This window comes from Lepidochelys kempii, chromosome 8 (genome assembly GCF_965140285.1).
Source record: "Lepidochelys kempii isolate rLepKem1 chromosome 8, rLepKem1.hap1, whole genome shotgun sequence".
Taxonomy (NCBI): domain Eukaryota; kingdom Metazoa; phylum Chordata; order Testudines; family Cheloniidae; genus Lepidochelys; species Lepidochelys kempii.
In genome coordinates, this window is record NC_136387.1 from 72522943 (window position 1) to 72548375 (window position 25433).

The following is a 25433-nucleotide window of genomic DNA, read 5'->3' on the forward strand; positions in this document are numbered from 1 at the left end:
AAATATCTTCCCCAGGCACAAACGAAAAAGCAGTTTGTAATCTGTGGAAAGATGTCCTTTTGATGAGCTGAAGTTACATTTTTCTGATTCACTAAAGAAACCAATGTGCTCTGCTAGCAAATAGAATACAATCTCACCTTGGGAATCATTTGGAAAAACTGAGACATTTTGCAAAATGTTCATGTTTTGGACATGAAAACTGAAAACTAAGTAGAGCTGTAACAGCACCTGCTGCAGCAGCTGTAGCAGTATCTTCTGGAGAAAAGGGGTGGAAAAATTAAAATTGAACGCGGAGAGAAAAAACGGTAAGCTGAGGGAAAGCAAACGTTTTCCCAAAATGTTCCGGTGGCCCTTCTCTCTACTGGATCTCCTTCCCAACCCAACCTAAAGAAAACAACTGGTAAGTTCTGTAAATAGATCACAGTGAACTTTTAAATTTTGCATCTCCCTAATCTACTCTTTCTCTGATTTAGTCATTACTGGGATCTCAAGACTGTTTCACCAAATCCTCTTTCACTCAAAATAAAAAAAATGCTATGAATATGGCCATGATGCAGTGACACCTCCCAGGCTCTTGTGAAACCCAAACTGTGAAACTACTGTGGCTCAGTAGTGAAAATTTAGACCTTAAATGTACAAGCTAGTGCACAGCGCATGACTCCCACTGATTTTTATAGAAGTTTTCTGCGAAATTGTTACCTGCTGTGCATATGGGCAAATATTTTCCCTAAGCTTGCTTCCTTGATCTTTAGTGGAAGCTCAGTGGGTGCATTCAGGCTTGTAATAAAGAAAAGTAAACATGGGGAATGGTAAATTTTTTTGATATAGTGTTCATGATCCCAGAGGAGGCTGTCCATCTAAGCTTACTATATGCCCTGACACCATATTGGTACTCTGCCAAACTTCCAAAAGCTACTGAAACAATGGGCCAACCTCTCCTCTCAAGTGCACCTATGTAAATATGTACTAAATCAATTTAAGTCAATAGCATTACTCTGCGTTTGCACCAATGTACCTAAGAGTAGAATTGGGCTCTAAATCCTCACGGCCTAAGAAAAAGAAACTGACTTTTCAGGTTCAAGTTAGTTTTAATAACCAACTGGTTATTATCCAGTTCTGCAGCTTTGTAAGGTGAAGCTGCTTGCAAATATGGTCTAGAATAGATTGTGGGATCTGACATTTAAGCAGGCAGTTAAAAGTGGGACATGAGGAAACTCAAGCATAAGCAGAGTGAGCCCCAGAGTCTTGTAACAAAGGAGTAAATTGAAGATCAATCTGCCATTCAAACAACTGAAACAGGTCATCTGCCCTTGCTCTGCATTTCACCACAACCACTTCCTCTCTGCATGCATAGCCAAATGCTTTCTAATTCAGAGGTTCTTTGCAAGCAATCAACGGTCAGGTGGTTTTGAAAGGCTGAGCTCGGTGCTTCTCAGACAAACACTGGAAAATCATAAAATCTCATTTTCAGAAAACAAGCAAAAATCTACAGGTGATCCAGACAAGTAGCACAGATCGCAGAGATATTCCAAAGGACTTGCGTATGCTGGGCTTTTGCTTACTCAGCCACCATGTTCTAATGCTTCACGGAGCTACACCATTCTGCAAAATTTCCTGGTGGATCATCATCACGTCGGCCCACACTGTGACACAGTCACCTTTAAGACACCACATTTGCAGGATTAACATATAAACATGGCTGCCCACCCCAGCATTATATGCCTAATGCATAAGCAGGGGATGGTGATAAGCCAGATATTTCAGTCCCAGCCCATCTCCACTAAAAAAAAAATCCCGTTCATGACTTTACATTCATAAATACTCTCACAATGTCAAGGGATTTTTTCCCCACATCAATTCATTAGATCTGCTCCCATGAATTATTTATATGCAGTGCTAAAAATGGTTCTGAAACATTACAAGAATTCAATATCAGTTTTCACAGTGGGATTTCATCATTTTAGCACTGGAGCATAATAGCCTAATGCAATACTAATACGATATGGTGCTAATAGGGTACAATGAGAGTTGTCTCTAATATGCAAACATTTCCATGTTGCATTATTATTTCTTTTAAGTTAATATGATATGGTGATAATATGATGAAATGAATTAGCTTCATATCATTGTCTGCATGAATTGCGCATATTAAAAGAATATTTCCCCCCTTCCCCTTGAATTCACTTGGAATGAGCTTGAAAATTTACCCTGTAGTTATGCTTATGTTAATGAGGCTGTTTAGTAGGAAACATTCCTGCTGTTGCTTAGCCAAGTGGAGAAAGAATAGATGCATGTCACTTGTTTTTGGAATGAGAATTCTCTTGGCCTGCTTTTAAAGTTTCTGTCCTAAACATGTTTGCTTCAGTGTTTCTCATTAGCTCATAGCTTCACCACACATTTATGGTATAATCCACAATCAATATTTATCAGGGACCACCTGTATGCAACCACTTGTATATTTCCATTAGAGATAAGCCAAACACTCACTCACAAACATAAACTCTCTCTCCCCCACCCCCACCCCAGTCTGGGCACTTTGGATTAGCCACTTAAATAAAAGCCAGGGAAGAGCCTCGATGGTACAGTTGGTTAATGCACTGTGTGCACTAGGGTTGTATTCTGAAAACCTGGGTCCAGATCCACAATTAGACCTAGTGATAGGTGACCCTTAAAAAGGATCAGAAGTTCATTTTATTCAGGAGATGCATCCAGAAGTGCAGAAACTTCTCCAAACTTTAACTGAAACTCCTTACTCATGAATGCTCCCTCCTTTCAAATGAGCCTGTATGATTCTCTTCATTTCAAACTATCCAGCCTATGATTCAATCCATGTGATGCGTCGTAGGGATATCCAGAGTTGTGAGGCTACACCTGCCCTTAGCATGAGGAAACCTTCTCTGTACCCGACAGGGGGTCAGTTCCCTGACTCTCCCAGCCACGGGCAACACAAGCACCCTTCTCTCAGGCCACATGGGTGCCGCTGTCCCTCATGAAAGCTAGACATAAGCAAACATCCCCCCCATGATGTCCAGACCCTTATACACTGGAAACTCACAGAATTACTAGGCCCAGTGTTCCCAAAGGAACACTACATCGCTGTTTCCTAATTGTACCTTCAAACACTGCTCCGCTAACACACAGCACCTAGATTTGTTTCTAGAGAATATATGTTTATTTAGCAGAGAACAGAGATTCATATGGAATCAACAGGTTTCATACTGGAAATACTGGAAACAACAGGTTTCATATAAAATAAATTGCATTCTAGAGCCTAAACTCAATTAATAAGAGCCCTTCTTGTCTACTAATGTACTGCTTACCCCAAAGTCCTTCTTACAGTGTTTTTCAACCAGGAAGACTAAGACCTTCCTTTTATGAGCCAAAGCCCACTGTTAACCTGCCTCCACCTGATGAAAGGTACCAGGGCAACCTTCTACATATACCAGACCAGTCCTTTGCTCTTTACCTGTAAAACAGGATTGGTCTCCCTCCTTCTCCCTTGGCTGTTTCCTCTTCCTGTTAATGTTCCTTCTGAAGTCCCCACAATCTCTTCATTAGCATTTGACTGAGGTCTGTTCTACACTACTGACCTATATTGGTATAATTATGTAACTTGGGGGCGCAAAAAATCCACTCCCGGAGTGACGTAGTTATAACCGACCTAACCTCCCGTGTAGACAGCACTATGTCGGCAGGAGGGTTTCTCCCGCCAGCATAGCTACCGCCTCTAGGGGCAGTGGAATAACTACACTAATGGAAGAGCTCTTCCCTGCCAGCATACAGCCTCTTCATTAAAGTGCTGCATTAAAGACTGTTGCATTGGTGCAACTGGACTGATACAGTACCACTGGACCAGTGCAAACGGACTGATGCAGTGTTTTAAGTGTAGACTTGCCTCAGTAGGTAAACCAACTTCCATTGTAAGACATGCAATATACAATGGTCAGCAAGGGAGATAAGTATCTCCCATCGCCTGTCAGGTAGAATCTGACTTAAGCCACGCTACCTCTGGGGGGTGACCTGCCTTTAACTACAAAGCCTTCAGATCATAATTTTGTATTTTTGTACACACACACACACACACACACACACACACACACACACACACACACACACACACACACACACACACACACATTTCCTTACATACTATCCACAAATACATTTTGCAAAGATTATGAAGACCTGTGTGACACAGGTTTTCAATGGAAATCTTACATGACACACTTTGGTGAACTAGAATGTAAACAGCGGACACGGGCTCCCTGTAACATTTATGTGCCCCTGTCCCTCTGCCAGTTGGCACAAGAGGTCCTTGGTCATATCATATGAACCCTGTGTTCATATCATAACCCTTCATCCAGCTGTTAAGCCATGACTAGTCGTTCCTTCTCTTCTTCAGCCCAATGTCATCCTCCTTCCCATTGCTATTCCCGATTTTACAGTATGATGGAATGGGCACATTTCCCAAAGTCTGTCCTCGAGCTGCTTGCATGCTGCACATCACCTACCAGGTGTGAAGATTTACTATTTGCAACCACGGGGCAAACATTCACTGGTCCTGCCGAGAAACTTTTTCCTCCTGACGGTAATGAGCCCTGATCTCTCACAGACATACTCTAACTACCTAAGAGCACATTTCAAAGTACCCCTCAGTTCTCTGCTGTGACAGCTGAGCCATTCAGTGAAGTGCAGGCATCATCCCTGAAGTCCTGCTGCTGCTTTGCAGCTCCCTACTGGCATGTGAGTGACACAATCTGGGGCACTGAGAAGCTTCCCCCACAGGGCCTATTTCTCTGGAAGAGCTATTCTACTCATTTAAACATATATACCTGGAATTTCTTTTATTTGATTGTATTTGGTAATTTTCCTGAGTTGGATAGCATCTCAGGAGCCCCAGGGGCCAACCCCCATTACACACACTGTGATATTGGAGACTGTTCCTTTAAGGGCTGAGCTTTCCAGACACGGAGCCTGGGTGGGGCACTGTGAAGCTCTAGTTGTTATGTACAGCCAATTAAAACCAGACACAGACTAAGCAGAGTTCTTGCAAGCACTGAGTGATCACTGAACAACACCACACTATTGTTTAGCTGAAAGATTTTATAGTTACCATTGAGGCTTTTCCAGGTTTTGTCTATGAAAAGGTTGAAACTAAGAACATAGAACATGGGGGAAGAGTGTCCCTAAAGCTCTCCAGCCCAATTTTCTACCTTGCATACCTAGGTGACTGGCTTGAAACACCTGAGACCTACAAAACTTATCACAGACTTCAGTGGGAAGGCACTGTGGTCATCTAATGAAGCAAGCACAGAAGTGGGCCACAGGAACTCCTGGGGCTGGCACTGAGACTCATTTACCAGGGCCAGATTCACAAGGGGGACTTAGCTTGGGCTTTGTATTGTGCCCTCCCTCCAAGTGGAATTCACAGCTCCAAGTTAGGTGCCCAGGCTCCCTGTCTAATGCATGGGGCAAGTTGGGTGCCTGAAAGAGGAATTCACAGATGCTCAGCACACTGAGTAAGGAACTGCCTAAGCCAGCCAGAAGGAAATGCCAAGGCCTAGCCCCTCAGACTGAGTTAGGTGCCTAGCTCCAGGCCGGAGGGCAGCACCTAGCTCCACTCCACTGCTGTGTATTGTGTGGGGCCTGGTCTGGTAGACATGCTGTAAAGCTGTCTCTGAGACACATCTACTAGATCGGGCCCTGGAGGTCAGATGGATGAGGGACCCTACCTTGTGAACCTGCTGGGGTTTAGGTGTGAATGAAGGTGTGAGGCCACGCTGCTGAGTGGTGTCAGGACTGAGGCAGCTCGGTGCATGCCTATCAGCAGAAAGTTAAGTACCTAGGGGACATTATCAGGGGAAACTTAGGTGCCTAGGGAATTAAGGCACCTACAGGATTAGGTGGCAGCTGAATGGGGGCTTTTGAATGCCAATGGTGCCTAAATGTTGGATTTAGGTGACTAAAGGGCAGTTAGGTGCTTAAACCCCCTTGTGAATAAGGCTCTAAGCCCTTTTACATGGAATTAATGTAGACAGGAATCAAGCCCACTTCATTCTCCTATTATGGCCACTTTTGACTTGCTGTGTGGCCTTGAGCAAGTCATTTAGGGCATGATCCTGCTCCCAATGAAGACAACTGGAATTTTGCTATTGAGTTAGTTGGAGCCAGGTATGGATCATTTCCCCTCCATGTTTCTGTTTCCCCATCTGTAAAATGGTGATGATAGCACTTGCCCTTCCACACAAGAGTGTTGTGAGAATTCAACTAGCTGATGTTTCTACAGCCTTGTGAAGATGTAAAGTTCTATAACAACACTTACTGTTATTTCCTCCCTTGCAAAGCTGAGGGGAGGAAGGACTGAGTGTAAGGATCTGTGGACTAGAAGTCGGGTCTGCAGAGCCTGGGATGGCTGACATTCCCACCATGCCACTGGGAGGCCATGAAGATCCCCAGCCAGGGAGTACTGTGAAGAGTAGGCACCGCAGGAAGTACCGCCCAAGGGATCCAGAGTGACAATACCCTGTGGCCCTCTGATTGGCCAAGAACACTATTTAACCATGGAGGGTAGTCCAGGAAGTTGTCTGGACAACCACACAGACTTCTGGTCTGCTGTGACTCCAGACCTCACCTCATCTCCTGATCTCTAGTCTCTGATCCCAGCCTGACTCTGACTCTTGCCTCCTCACTTTAGCCTGGTCTCTAACCCTGACTCTTGCTTCTTTGAACTCAGCTCTAGCAATCCCTCTGACCCCTGCTCACCAACTACAGTCCTTGATGTGTGGACCCCAGCCCAGCTGTGACCTGTAGGACAGACTGCCTACACTCCAGTCCCTTACACTGAGAACCAAGATACTCCCAGCCTATCTTCACATAACCTTCAAATAACAGCTTGATTGAATTTAAGTTCGTATTTATAGGACCGTCAATTCATATGAAGTTGCCCAGTGAAACCTTAAAAGCGAGGCTGGCAGCACAAGGTACAACAATGCTGAAAACTTTCCTTAATGTGATGAGGGTTTAAAATGTCATAAATAAAAGGATCTGGTGTTGTGTATGTGTTTTTTTAATTGTCAGATTTCCAAAGCTACTGTATATAATTCCTTGTATAATCAGAGCTTAAATTTAGAAGAAACTCATATGAATGACATTTCCTCTCTATTTTGAATGGGGATTATTTTTAAGAGGATACAGGACCTGGAAGTATTTCAATGGGACTGATATTTAAAGCACATTTAATGGTATTTATATTTTAATCTTCTTATTGACTAAACTTTAAAGAAAGCTGCAAGTAATTCAGCAATGATTAAAATTATTAGAAATTCTTTAATGGTAATAAAATGAGCAAAGATGATTGTTCAGTTGATTCTTGAATATTATGAAAATGAGACTGATTATTAGGGCATCAGTGACCACTGCCTTCCACATCAAATGTTGGAGAAAAATGATCCTGGGAACTCATTTTCCAAATATTGTTAAAACTTTGTGCTTCATGTAAATCTAGACTTCACCAACAGACACCGGAGCGACCAGCTACAATGACCCAAATGAACAAAAGTCTTTGCAACTGAGCTGATGAAGAGAAATCATTCCCAGAGAGAGAGAGACAGACAGAGAGGTTAGTCAAGAAATTCTTGTAGCTTTCATTCTGTGATTTCTAGCCTGAATGCAAAATGAGATAATGCAGGTTCTCTCAGGAAAGAACAACTCACGCTGAAGACCTCTCAGACAGAAAACACTGTATGGCAACTTTTCCTAAACTTTGAAGATCTAGGGCCAAATTATGTTCTTAATGATATTGCTATAATCCCACTGACTTGGTACCAGTGGGAATGAGAGTGTACACTTCATCCTGCTTCCATTGAAGTCATTGGCAAAATGCCCATTGACTTGAAACAGAACAGGATTGAAGCTTTGTTTCCTAAAGTTTATATGAACTTCTTCTCTGCTTCATTCCTGAAACAGCCTGCAGACAACTCCCTGGTTATTGTTCTTCTCACACACTGCCTAACCCCAGGAGCAAGAAGCTACTTCCTTAGAAGTCTAGGTATTAATTAGCACTGAACCTGTTTAACCCACATGCTCTTTCACACAGCTTCATAATGAATTCCAAACAACCTCAAGTTGTAACAGTTATTATTTTCCTAGATTAGAGCAGATATTAGTTCTCTTGAAATTAGAATCAACGATCTAGCAAATGCCTCTTTCCAAAGAAACCATATTCTGAAGTTTATTGCCACATATGTATGAAGGATTTGGGATACATGACGCAGAAGGTAATATCATGTGTAGGTATCCTTCTCACACACTGCTTTCTAAAGTACTCCCCTAAACAGGAATTAAACTGTGAGGAGGGGGAAGTGGTGATACTCTGAAAACAAAAATCAATTGCTCTCTCTCATATTTGCAGCATTACCTTCCCAGTCTTTTCCAGTTTCTTTCACAGAAAAGCCATATGGCAGTGCCATGTAAACTGGTGGCCACATGATATTTTTGTAATCATAATTTGTCACAATACTTCCACAAGCAGCAATATTCTCTTGCCTATAGACGTTTTTAAAATAAAAAAATAAAAAAGCAAGATGTGTATGGGCAAACCCTTAGTGCAAGTCTCCACTTTGTATGATTCACTTCCTGTTTGCAGAAATCTATGTTTCCAGTGAGGTCCTACAGAGCTAGGTTCTTGGCCCTACACTATTTAACATTTTTATCAGCAACCTGGAAGAAAACAAAACAAATTTTTGATAAAATTTGAAGACGACACAAAAATTGGGGCAGTGATAAATAATGAAGAGGACAGGTCACCAATTCAGAGTGATCTGGATCACTTGGTAAACTGGGTACAAGCAACCAATACGTGTTTTAATACAGCTAAATATAAATGTATACATCTAGGAAAAAAGAATGTAGGCTTTACTTACAGGTTGGGGACTCTGCTCTGGGAAGCAGTGATTCTGAAAACCATTTGGGGGTCATGGTGCATAATCAGCTGAATATGAGCTTCCAATGTGATGCTGTGACCAAAAGAGCTAATGCAATCCTGAGATGTATAAACAGGGGAATCTCAAGTAGGAGTAGAATGGTTATTGTTCCTTTATATTTGGCATTGGTATGAATGCTGCTGGAATACAGTGTCCAATTCTTGTGCTCACAATTCAAAAAGGATGTTGATCAATTGGAGAGGGTTCAGAGAAGAGCCTTGAGAATGATTGAAGGATTAAAAATTATTCCGTATAGTGATAGAATTGAAGAGCTCAATCTATTTAATTTAAAGAGAAGGTTAAGGGGTGACTTGATTACAGTTTATAAGTATCTACATGGGGAACAAATATTTAATAATGAGGATGATATGATCCAATGGCTGAAAGTTGAAGCTAGACAAATTCAGACTAGACAAACCATAATTTTTCAAAAGTGATGGAAATTAACCATTGGAACAATTTACAAAGGATGAATTTTCCATCACTGACTGACAATTTTAAAATCAAGATTGTATGTTTTCTAAATTACATGCTCTCGGAATTATGTGGGGGGAAGTGTTTATGGCCTGTGTTAAACATTTATTTCTACACTAATAGACCTGATTCTGGAAGGCCTTCATCTGTGAGTAACACTAGTTGACATGAGTAATTCCTATTGTCTTCAATGGCTCTGTTAACACAAGTATTTCTTACTTACACAAGTAAACATGGCAAGACTGGACCATTCATTATTAAACTGGAAATCAAAGGTTCTTAGCTTTACCACGGCTATGGCCCCATTACATGTGGAAAACAATTCCAACTATCAGGAATAATTATAAACAAAGCCCAGCTAATTATACAAGGCTTTCTCAGCTGCCCTAATTATGGCTCAGTTCAATGCTATTTGCTTGTTTTTTGTTTTTGCTTTAGTTTTTTAATTGTGACTAGATTTAGCAGAAGCTTGCCTGGCAAACAAATAATGCGATCAGTGTTCCAGAAGGAATCTGATTAATAAAATTATTCACCAATCATTTATTTTCCCTGATTTATATAATTCTTGAGCCTGTCTCTGACACAGAAAGAGAGGAATGTAAATTACATTGTGTACATCTTCAAAAAAGCCAATGTCCCCACCTACCTCAAAGATCCTACAACCTAAAGGCCAGATCCTGCACTGAGGACGCAGAGGATCAAGGCCTTAGTCAGACAACTCTGATAACATGGGGGAACAGTTCAGGTAGGTGAAGAGAATAATGCCCGAATAATGCAGTGAGCTCTACATAGGTAGACCCCTGCACTCACTACGATCCTCATTAACTTCAATAGCACTACTCACAATGTCTACAATTAAACACACCTGTAAGTCTTTGAAGGTCAGAGTCTATCTCTAACGGGGGAATGGTTGGGCATGAGCAGGTGAGGAGATCAAGGCCCTAATACAGTAATGAGCTCCACATATGCATGGAATTCATTGCCTTCAGTAGGGATCCACATCGTTTATTACTGGGTGAAGCTCATAGTTACTGGAATCAACTTCAAAAGCTTCTCCAAAGAAATGGGTTTCTCAGAGGCATTTGGAGGAAGAGAAAGTGAGCATTTGATGCACGGATGTGGGAGGCTCTTCCAAAGCTTGGGGGATAGCATGATAGAAGGTGTGAAACCAAGAGTAGGAAGAAGAGTCATTTATTTTAGATGCTTGTATTTCAATCCCAACAAAGCTCTTTTAAGTTACCGCTAGTTCCGTGATGAATGATTGCACTTTAAATAGGAAAACAATTGCTAAATATGTATTTAAACCATACTCTGCTTGCCTTATATTTGAAGAGTAAAGGGTTTTTTTATGGATTGAAGAAAGAAATCAAGCACGTTTCTCTTCTTGTTGATCAATACCCTTAATATGCTTATAAATTATTGATATTCTGCTTACAAATTAACTGCCTCTGAAGAGGCATAATTGCACAATACTGTTGAAAGGGAAACGGTTCAAAAAGTGGAAGGTTTCTTTGCTTTTTTAAAAAAGTTTTCTGGTGACTTATGAGGGCAGCTGGGAAGCCACATTGTGTTATTTAACGCAATACATTAACTGTGATTTACTTTTTAATTTTTCTTGCTTCTGTGGCAGCATAAAGGGACCTTGCTATATAACTGCTAATCAGTCAAAGGTCCATACCATGTGGCCTTATCACAAGCCTCCTAGAAATGGGACTTTTTCCAAGATGAAAAAGATTTGGGTAGGAAGAAGAGGGCTGAGCTGACAGAGGAGTCAGTCTATACAGATATAACTGCAGGATTGGTCCATAAAATGTTACAAAATATTCCTAATACTAATAATGCTGTACTATTATTGTTTCTTCACAGATACCATTGATTAGTGTCAAAGAGAACATATATTTTGTTTCTACTTAATATCCTGAGCTATTTTCATTTAGTTGCATTTCATTAACTGATTTTTATATTAGATAATAATATACTACAAAGTTTTCTAAAATGCATGTCATTTTTACGTGTCTCATTTTCAAAACGAAGAGGACCGAGATCACAAATCCGTGTCTAGGGACTGTCAAACCTTTAGTATAGCTCTGCATCTGGATCTTTTAGCTATCTATCTAGCTATCAACCATCAAGTCTTCTTCTGTCTACTTTGATAAACTAGAATTCAATATCCCTAGTCCAAAAAAGATCATCAGTATCAGATTTTAAAGTTCATGAATTCCTCTTAAAATCACCAGACAAAGGGAGCCTACCTATCAGTAAGAGACTGGAGATTTGGAACCCCACATATATGTCCAAGAAGCTCAGTTCCATTCCTGGCCGTGTTACAGGTGATGTGGAATTGCCCTTTGTTTGTTTGTACAATGCTGGTCACAGTGCAACCCTAATTTCTGATTGGGACCTCTAGGAACTACGGTAATATAAATAATATTAAGTGAGACAAATTCTGCCCCAATTTATACCCCTTTCAGTTCCATTGTATTGGATTCAATGGGGTAGGACAGAAGGCATGCCTGACATTGTTTTCTAGTGTCTCACCCGGTGATTCTAGTAGTAGCATTCTAGCAGAGGGAGCTGGTGAAGGCATGTGGAGAAACGGACAAGTGAAGGCAGATGAATGGAAGCACAATGATCCTTGGGGCTCCAAGATAGGATTTAAGGAATCCCTAAATAGAAAATGAAAGCTAATGACAACAATAAAAACAATTACACTAAACAACAGACTAAACATTTGAACAAATATTTGCACGACAAAATAGATACTGATGTCTATTATTAGCAGATGGGGACTGTATGTCTCAGGCAACTGCTAAAAAGTATATGTAGCTTTTCACCTCCAAGTCACTGGTTTATATTTGGCTCAGGTTAGTAGTGTTCCAAAGTTATCTGAGTAATACCATTCAGTAATTAATTGTGAAATTAGTTTGTAGTCTTAGTCTGCTTCTCTTGTTTATGTCCGCATTCTCACATTTGGCACCCTGCTGGCACATTTAGCAGAAGGGCCTGACTGTATGTGGATAATGTACTACATTCACCCCTGAAATTTAGCATGCCAAGACTAGGCATGCTGCCAGGCTGTTTTAGGGAAGTATGTACTAGTTCTTTGGATAGATAACTTTAATTTCCAGAGCTGTCAAACCATAGGCATCAATGTCAACTATGGGGGTAGTTTTTGTATTGTGCAATTCTGATCACTAGGCACTGGAAAGAGACACCACTGAAATACTATCCAATGGCAACAATTTTCAATTATTACCATCCTAATTCAAACAAACCACAAAGAATTAACATCCCTTTATCTATAATTTTTCTTTCGTTTATGTCAACTTAGGACAGACCTTGATCAACCTTATTTAACATTCTACAGCCCTTAAAGAACATTTTTTAAAACAGAACATTAGCTTATATCCCAAAACAAATGCTGGCTTTCAGCAGCCTCTTGTGTATTCTAGTAAAATAGCAGGAAGAACAACCTGGAATTAGACTGCTTAAATTTTCCATCTCCAATTTGATCACAATCCTCATTATCACCAATGTAAATAGCATGTTACATGAGCCATAGAATTTTATGACTGCATACATCTTCTAGATGGGGAAGAATAAAAGATTTCCAAGGCAGCTGGGAAGTACAGACAGAAATTGTAGCAGTTGTGTGGGTGGTAAGAACAGAGCAGACCTTTATAGAATTAAAACTCAAGGTTGCATCTACAATAGACTTTTCAGCCATAGCTGAGAGTAGATTTAAATTGTCGGTTGCCCCTAACCTTGTTAGAGACTCATGCTGTCGAGTGGCTGAAGGAATGGAGGATGAAAGGGTCCTAGTGCGTTCTCCTGAAAGAAAAGAAAAAGGTGTCTGAGCTAGAGAAAAAATACAGGAAAACTGCAGAGTTTTTTTTAGAAAGGTGTAGTTTGCAAGAGATGAATTTACTTCATCTAAATTATCCTTAATGAGACGCTAACATGGTAGCTTATGAGTTTAACAAATTATCCAAAAAATTCAAGAGGGAGCTGAATTTCAGATGGATAGGGAAATGTCTCCTTGCAATCCTATCCAACATTGGGAAGGGAGTGGGGATGGTGCTCTCTCATAGCTCAGTCAATTTAATCAACCCTGATTACCTAATGGGATTCTCCATAGCACCCTGTGGTCCTAGAGCTACATGAAACTCTTCTGGGCATCTTCTGAGACTCTTGTGAAACAGAAGGATGTGATTGGCGCTGTGCTTGCTGTGGTCACAGGAGGGTTCCTCACACTGTTCCTCTCATGCAAGTTGATGTGGGAGCACTAAGCAAACAGAATGGAGTTATGAGGATCCCTCCTTAATTCTGCATCTCAGTAGCTGTAGAAAAGAAAGTGGAAGAAAAGAAATGCCAACATTCCTGCCTATCAACTAGGATGGGGGTAAGCAGCAAAGCGGGAAGGAGAGAGAGAGAGAAAAATAGATGGTGTTGAATGGATAACACAAAATAATCATGATGTGGTGTCCAAATATTTGCAACATTTGCATCATGGTGTTACATCAACACATGGTGCAGTCATGTTGAGCATCACAAAACAATGCCAGGGCATCACTTCATGATTAATTCATGGCTCTCTGTGACTCCATTCGTTGATGAAGTGGCTGTTCAGCTCTGTAAGGCTGATTGCCACTGCCCAAATCTTCACTCAGCAATGACATTGAACTGAAATCTTCTGGAATTTTGAAAAATGTTGGTATATTATTTTAAGAGCATGTTTAATACAGCTGTACGCCTGATATTTTAGGATTTGAAAAAAATGGAAATACATAACCGTCATAAGAAAGGCTCTTCTCACAGTATTTTCAAGTTGGACAAAATCAAGTCATTTTGCAAACCCTACTCTAAGGCTTTATACTTACCCCATTTACATGGTGTTTAACCACCTCTGGGGTATCTAAATACCCCATCACCCAACAGGTTTGACTAATTTTTTGGATGCTTATCCTATTGAAATTGGATGCCAAATCTGTGGAGAATCACTTATTACTAACTAGAGCTTGGTGAATAGTTTGACTTTTTGGTTCAGTTGCCAAACCGAAGAATTGAAAAAAATATTCATTTTGGGTTGAACAGAACGTTTTGTTTGTCCTGAAACTAAATGTTTTGTTTCATATCCAGGTGTTTTTTACCCTTTTGTTTTGTTTTGATTGTTTAGATAGAGCTAAACTTTGAAATAAAACATTGTTTCGGAATGAAAAGCTGAAACATTTCATTTCCAAAAAAGTCAAAACATTTTGTTTTGACATTTTCAAATTCTACCCCTCCTCTTTTCTTCACCTGAAAACTATTTGCCAAATTTTACCTAAATTCATGAACAGTGTCAGTCAACATGAAACTGCATTTTTCAATGCAAAAACTATTGGCCAAAAAAAATGTCACCCAGATCCACTTATTACTAAAGAACCTCCTGGTCCCAAGTTATAGGCTTGAAATAGCTGTGCTTGTAGGTATGCTGATTCATTGGAATAGCCACATAGCTGTACATATATATACAACACAGTGTTATTTCTACACATTTCTCATTTGAATGCAACACCCTTATTTTGCCCTGTACAGAGCAGTTATTCATTTCCAAATAGAAGCCTACATTTTCTTGAATTCATAAACTATAAACTATATTAAATAAACTGCAAACTGACTGATGATGAGTGCTGCTCTTATAGGCTAATTTCTCTTCTAAACTGTGCTATGAACATTCTAGCTAATGGGCTGGTGACAAGACTAAACAGGGATAATAGCAGACTTAATAAAGAAAGACAAATGGGATTAATTAAAAACTGGCATTCAGCAGATAATCTTTGGAGAGTTCTCACCTCAATCTACATGACCCCATCAAAAATAGAAGTCTTATGCTGTTTTTATCAGTGGATGTTGAGCCAGTCCAATTGAAATCCATAGCTGAGATATTAAATACATTTGACTTTGGGCTGGAGATTCTCTGTTTCTAAGATATGTCCTCCTTGGAGAAGGGGGTGGGGGGGTTCCGAGCCATTCACAAGGTTAAAAACATACCCACTATTGCTATTATTTTTCCAATTTGTATTGTTTGTACTTCAACCTCTTATATATAGCATAAGAAAACATCCCCAAATTAAAGGCTCTTGGCTAATAACACTCAGTAAAGTCTTTGCACCTTATGTGTAGAACATGTAATGCACTGCTTAATCTGCTGAGGCCCAATGCTGGGGAAAAGAATGACAATGAGAGAGAGAGAGAGAGAGAGAAGAAATCTAACAATTAGATCCCCAGGCTTTGGCAGGTTCAGTGTTTAGAATTCAAATCCAAATTCAGATCCAAATTTTACAGACAGCCTTTATATCTATAATACACCAAGTTAAAACCATAATTCAAACACCTTCAGAATTTGGGGTGTTAAATCCAGATTTAGCTCTGAATTCTCTGGCCCCACCTCTAATAATAATGCAAGGAACTTAAAACAATGTACGTAGGTGAATCAGTTTTCTCCAATAGCTTTCTTTTATCATGTTAAAAGGTAAGATATTACCAATTTGAGCAGGTATTTCCCTAGCCCCTATAACAGAATACATCTCAAAGCAGTAACATTTGACCTACAGGTGAAATGCTGTTGTCTAACTGCACTACTATAACACAGAGGCTTCCATGTTCTGGTTGGCCATTCTCTTAGATTACACATTTGGTCCAAGCACTGGGGAAATCAGTATACTGCTTCTGTTCTAACTTCTCTCTCTCCTTTTGTGCTGGTCAGTTTCAGGATTCTGTCTCTATACCTGAAATCCATGACAGAAATGACTACCTTACTGGGTTTGCTAAGGGCCAAATCCAGGATCCACTGAAGCCAACAGAAGGACCACCATTGTCGTCAGTGGATTTCACATCAGGACCCAAAACCTGTACTCATTCTCTGTTTTGGTAGCCTTCTCTTATTGTAGGCACTCCTCGTTTCTCTGACACCGTAGCCTTTGTTCAGAAAAGGATTCCCCTTCTTCTCATTCCTTCCCTGATAGGGAGCCCAAGATTCTGAGTTTATTTGCTCTCATCTGGCTAGCTAATACCTTGTTCTGCAGTAGCTTATGTACTGCCACCACCACATCCAATCTGTGGGAAGTCACATGGTTTTCTCATTATGTTCTTCAAGCTTTGTTCTGAGCAGGACACATTTTGTTTTGAAGTATACAAATATGTTTCAGCTGGCTGCACCTTCTTCAGCATGTGGCCATACATAGTGCCTAAATTTGCTAAGGCAGTTTGAACATAGTCTGATTGCTAATTAATGTCCTTTAATAATTCTGACCTTTCAAACTTGTCTTCTAGCATTGCTATTATAGAGGCCTGCTGTGTGTATACTTACTTCTGATAGGGTTTATCTCGCCTGTGACTCTTCTATTATCACTGGACCTCCAGCCAGCATAAGCATTGCTCTTTGGATTGGAAATAGTGCTGGCTGGCATTTTAGAGTTGCTTTGAGGCATTTTTGCTAGCTTGGTTTTAAATCTCAGCCATCACAGTTTACCCTTGTAAAGAAAATAGTGATGGTGATGGGTGGTTTGTTAATAAGTGGGAATGACCAAAAAAGCTTTAAGAGTGCTGCAAGTTTAGCTGCTCTGTGTTCATTTGGCTCCCCCGCAAGCCCCATCCATATAATGTGAAGCCTTTTCCTGATAAGAGTATGTCTACACTGGAACTGGAAGCATGCCTCCCAACCTGGCTAGACAGACTCACACTAGTAGGCTCCAGCTAGTGCATGAAAAATAGTGTGAATGTTGCAGCTTGGGCTCTCAAGCCTAGGAGGCCAGGTGGGTTTGAAAGCTCAAGCCACAACATTCACACTATTCACGACATCTGGGCTGGGGGTGTGGGCTCTGGGGTGGGGCTGGGGATGAGGGGTTAAGACTGCAGGAAGGGGCTCTGGGTTTGGGGAGGGTCAGGGATGGGGCAGGGGATTGGGCCGTGGGGTTGGGGCATGGGCTTATCTCTGGCAGCTCCTGGTCAGCAGCACTGTGGAGGGTGCTAAGGCAGGCTTCCTGCCTCTTCTGGCACCACAGACCACGCTGCACCCCAGAAGCGGCCAGCAGCAGGTCCGGCTCCTAGGTGGAGGTGCGGAAGCAGCTCTGTGTGGCTCTCACTCACAGGCACCACCCCCTCCAGCTCCCATTCGCCCGTTTCTGGCCAATGGGAGTTTGGAGCCAGTACTCGGAGCAGGAGCAGCGCGTGGAGCCCCATGGCCCCCTGCCTAGGAGCCAGACCTGCTGTTGGCCACTTCCGGGGCACAGCATGGTGTCAGAACAGGTAGGAACTAGCCTGCCTTAGCCGGGCAGCACTGCCGATGGGACTTTTAATGGCCTGGTTGGTGGTGCTGACCAGAGCCACTGCGACCCAGCGCCTTCCATTCCACAACCCAGTTCTGGGTCATGACCTATGGTTTGAAAACCACTGATCTAGTCCAGTCCCCGGAACTCAAGGCAGGACTACATAATAACTGGAGCATTCCTGACAGGCAGTTGTCTAACCTGTTCTTAAAAGCCTCCAATGTATGGACCTATCATCTCAGTCCTAAATATAATCCTTCCACGTCAAGCTTGAGGCACCAAGCTGCTGGCCATACACAGCTATTCTTTGCATTTAGGTCTTGGATCTCCGAGGCTATTGAGCCAACACCTTTCACAAATACTACAAATGCAATAACACTTACACAAGGTTTGTCAGTTGAGCTTAAAACTTGAAGTTGAGTCAGTTGAGAGGCCTGGTATGGCAGCTAGTATTCTCTATTTTTATCCTCCATCAGTCATCAGGATCCCCAATAATATCCTTGGCTGGATCAATATAGTGGTGTTTCTGGTTTCATGGTTAATTCAGAAAGTGCTGCAAAGGAATAAAAATAGGTGTGAAGCCTAACAATGCTATGATCTTACACTGGAGAAAAGATAGCATGTTCACAAACCAATGTAACTCCTCAACACTTTAAGAACAGGGAATAGGACAGTAGTCTGTCTAGGTTGGTTCTCATATGGCCCTCATTACTATGGTATCTGAGCATCTCGAAAATATTCATGGATTTATCTTCACTTCTATTTCACAGATGGGGGAAAACTAAGGAGAAAAATTAAGTGATTTACCAAGACTTCCAAGGGAACGTATGTCAGAACTAGGACAGGAATACAGGAACCCCTAATTATCAGTCGTAGGCTTTGTCCAGTAGACCATGCAGCTTCTCATGCCATCAAATTGCCCCATTTTGGGGCAGACAACACATTGACTGGTCAGCAGAACAACTGACTCTGCCACTGATGGCTTTATGCCTGCCATATGCTTCCTCCCAGTTGGCTTCCTGTGGCAATCAGGCAGCACTGCACTTCACAGCCACAAACAGATTTGGGGTCTTCTCAAAAAAGGAGGGACTTGTGGCTTCAGTTTTCACACAGCCTAATGGCTAGCCCTGGGAGGCTGCCCTGGGGACTGAGAATAACTTTATCTTTAGGAAAAAAATAGTGACACACCTTCAACCCCAGTGATGGCTTTACATTGATGTATATCAATTCATGTTGTTAAGGTGATACATACGGGAGAGGGATAGAAACTTGTTTGTAACAAAATGAAAGCTGAGAATCTCCTTTACATTTGTGGGCCCTCCAAAACTAGGCTTTAAGGGCTTGATAGGCCCCAAAATCCAGGTCTTATGAACCTAAGATTCATCGTTTCCTGTTATGCACTTAGATGAACAAAAGGGGCCTTAAATTATTTTGCTTGTCATGGCACCAAAGTTTCATGTATCATCTGAGATTTTTTTTTTTTTTGCAACTGTAACAATGCTGCACCTGTACAGTAAAGTGGCAAACAGAATAAAGCCAAGTGCCAGAAAGCAGCTATAACCATATTAACATGAAAACTGATAGGATATATCAGTGTTTCTCAAACTAGGGGCGACACTTGTTCAGGGAAAGGGCGGGCTGGGCTGGTTTGTTTACCTGCCGCATCCACAGGTTCGGCCAATCACGGCTCCCACTGGCCGTGGTTCACCGCTCCAGGCCAATGGGGGCTGCGGGAAGCAGCACGGGCCAAGGGATGTGCTGGCCACCCTTCCCGCAGCCCCCATTGGCCTGGAGCGGTGAACCGCGGTCAGTGGGAGCCATGCTTGGCCGAACCTGTGGACGCGGCAGGTAAACAAACTGGCCCGGCCTGCCAGGGGCTTTCCCTGAACAAGTGGCACCCCTAGTTTGAGAACCACTGGGCTATATGGATAAAAAGAGAAACATCCCAATATATAGCTTTCAGCCACTATAAATGACAGAAGAGGTGTACAAGACCTCCATTCTGTGTGCAGGTTTTACCAACACATTATCAAAGCTTAAAGAACAGATAATAGTCTTGCTTCACTCCCAAAGTGTCTCCATGGCTTTATCACTGACAGTGGACCCAGTGATATAAAAACAATTTGAGGGAGAAAATGAACACATATGCATGAACTGCACCTTGCTTGAACTAGCTTACACAGTATATGATTGTCTTAAGGAGCACCACTTTACTAACATCCTGTGTTAGAGATGCAAAACATCTGCACCAATTAAAGTCACTAAATGAAAGGCTGTAGAATGCATATAGGAAAAAAATCTAGTCGAACACAAATTGAGATACGAAATGCCAGACTGAGAGAGACTTCTCCCTGTGTGATTCAAGGCCATATACATGTACACTGGGGCATGCACAACAGGAAAAGCAGAGACGTTGCTATAACATCTAACCATTGTGTATGTTTGGAATTTTGTTGGGCACTTGTGGCAAGTTTAGGAACCATGGAAAGAGGCCACATCAGACAACAGAAAAAAAAAGCAAAACAAAAAACAAGCAAAACCAGGCCTATCAGTCTTTTGAGAAATACCTGCAGACAGGACATTAAAAAAGATGAATTTCGGCCCTGAGATTGGTGGATGTTTTATAGTATGTGCTACGTTTGACAATGAAAAAAGCACATCTGTCATACAAAAGACCCATGACTGCTGCATGTTAGAATAAACCTCAGAGCAACTGAAGTGGCTAACAGCTCATTTCCTTCTAATTCCCATTAAACAATATAGTAGATGACTATTGTGGTGCCCTAGCGTGTGTGTGTGTGTGTGTGTGTGTGTGAGAGAGAGAGAGATGGCAGAAACCACTGTCATGTAGGGACATTGCCACTGTACATTCATAGTGTGTGACACTAATTAGTGGGGGTTAACGTGTGTGTGCTCAGCACCTAAGAGGTTCTCTTCCATGTTTCAGACAAGGCAAGGAGTTTGCATCTCTGTGGTATAAATCTGGGAATTCATTCAAAGGTTCAGGCTGGATAATTCTATAAGGCAGAGTAGCTGTGAGGTTCAGATGACCGGAAGAGAAGACTTGGACATGTGGCCTGTCCTGATTATATTGTATCTGCTGCAGTTTCTCCAGCCTATAGCTGGAATGCAGTAGGCAATGTTCGTAAGCAACAAACAGTTGTAAGCAAAACCACAATGTGGAGAATGACTGATAGATATCCTTTGCAGTAAAGAGGGAGAATCTTCCTTGCTGCTCCAGTGACTTCTGAAATAGAGCCAGATCCAGCAAACACATGCACCCATGAGCAGTGCATTGAGTTCAGTGGGACTATTCATGTGAGTAGTTACATGCAAAACTGTTTGAAGGAAGGCCCATAGTTTCTGATGATGTTTGTGATGTTAGATGTATAGAATCCATTCAGAATAAAAGGCTACATTGTAGTGAAAAAATCCAATCTGGCCATAAGTCTTGTAGCATCTCTGATCTGCCCTGACCTTCTGGCTTGGTAATCTAGTGCCCACATATTGCAATGACTGGGAACAGTTAATTAACTACCGGTTTGTTACAACACGTCTCTCTTTTTAGGGAAAGAAAGAATAATTATGAATGTGAGGGAATACAATACAGTATAACTGACATGAAGTTATCAAAGCCTGAGGAGCTAATTTTTTTGTATCCCTGTAAATCATGAAGCAACTGACCAAATGCACTCTAACATCCTCCATTATTGTATTGCACCATTACAGGGCAAATGGGCCTTCCCCTTTGCCCATAATGTCTCATTGCAGATCTCATTGTATCAGACATTCCTTGCTAGATATTATTGCATCCTTCAAATAATAATGACTGGCATCAGAGTCCTATATGTTTCTTCTATGACTAAGTTCTAGTATCTTTCTTAGTTCTAGTATCTTTCCACCCTCAATTTTCCACCCTCAGATCATCCGTTGATTTAAATTGAGCCCATCTTAGGCTGTCTGTCTTGAAGAGTTCAGGGAGGATTATTTTGAAAGAAACAGGATCCTGCCGGTTAGGTGGGTTTGTTCAAGCTTTCACAGCTCTGCTTCTCACATTTGCAGAAGCACAGCACACATTGTGCAGCTCTAACACCACTGAGTACAGCTGATATCTGGTAGTGCCCCCAGTACTTAAAAGCTTTGATTACTGTCTCTGACAGCCACTGAGTGATTTTTTGTGAGGGGTGGGGGGGAGAGAAAGGGAAGATGTGAGCTGTCCTTTGACATTTTATGTATGAATCTCACTGTGTTAACCTTTAGAGATAATTTTCTCTGCAGGTGTTGGATATTTCTAGCAAGCATTTTAACAGCGAAGTATCAGTTAATGTTCCTGATAAAAGTAATTTGTTTCAAAAGTTGGGGTGGAGAGAGAACCCCAGTAAAACCAAGACAAATTAGCATCATGATTTTAGATGTAAAGAAAACACATTATTCTTGTACCAATCCTATTATCGTGCAGGCATTTTCTAGTCTATTTTAGAGTACCTCTGCCTGTCCTGATTTTTTCTACTGCTAAGTATTCAAGATGCCCTTCCCCCAGCATTTACAATAGGAAGTTGTTAGTATTTTCCATTCCATGGTCTATCAGATAGTCCAAAGTGAACATTGTTTTTCAGGGCTTTATTTTTTAATTCATTTTGACTACAATTCATTTGACTCTTTTGTGAATTATAGCATTGCAAGGAAAAGATTAAATTGACCTATTTTAGTGTGTACTTTCTGTGACTTTGCACCCCACAAGGCTTTATGGAAATATGCTTATGAATGTATATATAACATAACTGGAATACATTTTATGCTACATATGCCAAGTAACATATCTCTGTATATACTGAATCTATTCATTCTATTTGTATGCATGTATCATTTTTGTATTCAAAGTTATGAATACTGGCTGTGTACTGGTTTGATTTTAAGTAGCCTTAGTAAGGCATTTGGGCAGCTTCTTTAGAAAGGAATTGCAAGTTAAGTGCCCAATCAAGAAACACTTAATGGACAATGGAGATTGGAAGGCTCCAAACCACATAAGAAGTCTACCTGAGGACATTCAAGGTAGCATGTGAACCATGGCTGCAACCCATAAGTTCTGAGTCATGCATGGACATGTGACTTGCCCATGTGACTCCAAAACTCCATCTTGTAGCTGGGATTCTACACAGGGAGAGAGGGAGGGGTGTCCACCCACAAGAGAAAGTCTATTTAAACCTCTAGGAGACCCCTCCATTTTGTCTTCAGCTGGCTCAAGAGATAGCCTCTCCACCCCCAAAGGATACCTAAAAGAAACTGGAACAAAGGACAGTAACCACGGGGGTCTGAGGGATTGCTGGACCCAAACTAGAAGGAGACTAGTCTGTAAAAGGAAGCTTACTGGAACACCTCTGAGGGTGAGGTTTTATCTGTATTCAGTTTTCTTACTGTATTAGGCATAGACTTGTGTGTTCTATTTTATTTTGCTTGGTAATTCACTTTGTTCTTTCTGTTACTATTTGGAACCACTTAAATCCTACTTTCTGTATTTAATAAAATCACTTTTTACTTATTATTTAACCCAGAGTATGCATTAATATCTGGGGGAGGGTCAAACAGCTGTGCATATCTCTCTATCAGTGTTATAGAGGGTGAACAATTTATGAGTTTACCTTGTATAAGTTTTATACAGGCTAAAATGGATTTATTTGGGGTTTGGATCCCATTGGGAGTTGGGCATCTGAGTGTCAAAGACAGGAACACTTCTTAAGCTGCTTTCAGTTAACCTTGCAGTTTATGGGAGATGGTTCAGACCTGGGTCTGTGTTTGTGGCCGGCAATTGTGTCTGGCACAACCAGCCAGGTTTCTGGAGTCCCAAGCTGGCAGGGGCGGAAGTAGTCTTGGCACATCAGTTGGCAGCCACAAGGGTTTCTGTGATCCAACCCGTCACACTTTCTTTTATTTTATTTTTAGAATTCTTCAACTTAAAATGGCTTTTTTAAAAAAAACAAAAAAAGTAAAGTTGACCAGACAGGCTTTAAGAACTTTGGATTAATAAAGTATTGTTAGAGACCAATGTATTCTATTTCCTTGATCTTGTGCTGCAGTTTGGGACAGGAGGGGCAATGCCCTCCATGTCCCCAACTGTGCCCACCAAGGGCTCAGGGCTTCTGTCCCACAGGGAGCATCAGGGCTCGGGATCCAGGATTCAGCCCCATGTGGGGCACCGGGCATCGGGGCTTCAGCCCCGTACCTCCCCGGCTTCAGCCCTGTGGGCGGTGCCGGGGATCGGGGCTTCAGCCACGGGGCCCTATGGCCCCCTTGAAAGTGCTTGCAACCCCCGGGAGCTGCAGACCCCCGGTTGAGAACAGCTGTGTTACATTATATGAATTCTGGATTGAACACGTAGGATATTTTTTCAGTCTGCCCAATTATTCTGTGTTCTTTCTCTATCCAGTACTGATGGGCTGTTTGCTCCAACCGCTTTCATCCCTCTATCTCAGCCTCTTCACCTCAGCCTCATTCCACAACTGTCCCTGCTATCTTTCCCATTCTCACCTGTTCTGTTCCTCTCAACCCTCTCCATTCCTTTTTCTGTTTAGCTTTTCCCCTCCTAATTAAGCTCCTTACTCTCAAAAATTATGGAACTAACATGTTTGCTGCCATCACATTGATCACTTGGCTTCTTTCCCCTACCATGTCTGTTTTGTCTATTTAGATTGTAAGCTCTTCAGGGCAGGAACTGTCTTAGTCTGTGTCTTGTACAGTGCCCTGCAAGTTGGGCCCTGATCCTGGCTGGGCAAGGAACTACTGTAATAAACATGATTAATAATATTCCAGACATTTTAACAAGTCCTGTAGGTATATTTGTTCTCTGGTATCTTGGAAATCTGACAGTATCGCTTTAAGAATTTGGAGCTCCTGCAATGCCACTGTACCATGTTTTATTTTGTTTTACAATGGATCCATTTCATACTCTGATGCAGCTGGCTGAACCTACTGTACTCCGTTTTTCTTCATTAGTTTTCACTCATTATTTCCTGCGCATCTCTGAAAGCCAGGGAGGTACAACACTGCAGTATACAGCCTGTCCTGACAGTGGTGTTTCAGTGCTATCAGCCAAAAAGCTGTACCGGTACAAAGCCAACCAAATAGGAGAAATCCAAAATGATCTGCAAAGGAGAATGCCTAGCTTAGCTGCTGTTGCTAAAATGGCTGCTACTTCTGCGAAAGTGGCCCTAGAAGGTGAAGTGATGGCCTGGACCCTCACAAACTGAAGGGAAGATGTGTACACAGAGAAAGGCAGCCAAGGAACTCATTAAGCCAGATGGTCATTGGCACTGTAGAGGCAGCTAACTGTAGCTCAGCTACTGGAGTTATGAGACACAGAGGCCTCTTTCCTCAGCCCATACTCCTGGGGCACCTGCTCCCTTTCTTTGCTCTGAGTGCACTTCTTTGGTTCATCTCTTCCCTTTCCCCGCCATCTCCACTCTCCATTTTGAATATACCAGAGTATTTTTGATAGGAGAGAATTGTCTGATAGTTATCTCTGACTCTGAGGCCTGCAGGTGCTGATGGTTTCAATATACAATTCCTGAAACCCGTGGACCTGTAGGAGTTTATAGAAACAGATTGAAGACCAGTTTTTCTGTAGGTTATTTATATTATTGTAAGCTTCTTAAGAGGAAAGCTTTAACAGAAC

General features: G+C 41.6%; 1 long non-coding RNA gene across 3 annotated transcripts in view; it reads right to left on the reverse strand.

The window, feature by feature from the left end:
* Positions 1 to 25433, reverse strand: part of LOC140916056 (uncharacterized) — a 205587-nt gene that overhangs the window by 75054 nt on the left and 105100 nt on the right. For all 3 annotated transcript variants that reach the window (XR_012160406.2, XR_013636225.1, XR_012160407.2), the window contains exon 2: positions 18148 to 18317. This is a non-coding gene — a long non-coding RNA (uncharacterized LOC140916056). The remainder of the gene's footprint in view (positions 1 to 18147; positions 18318 to 25433) is intronic.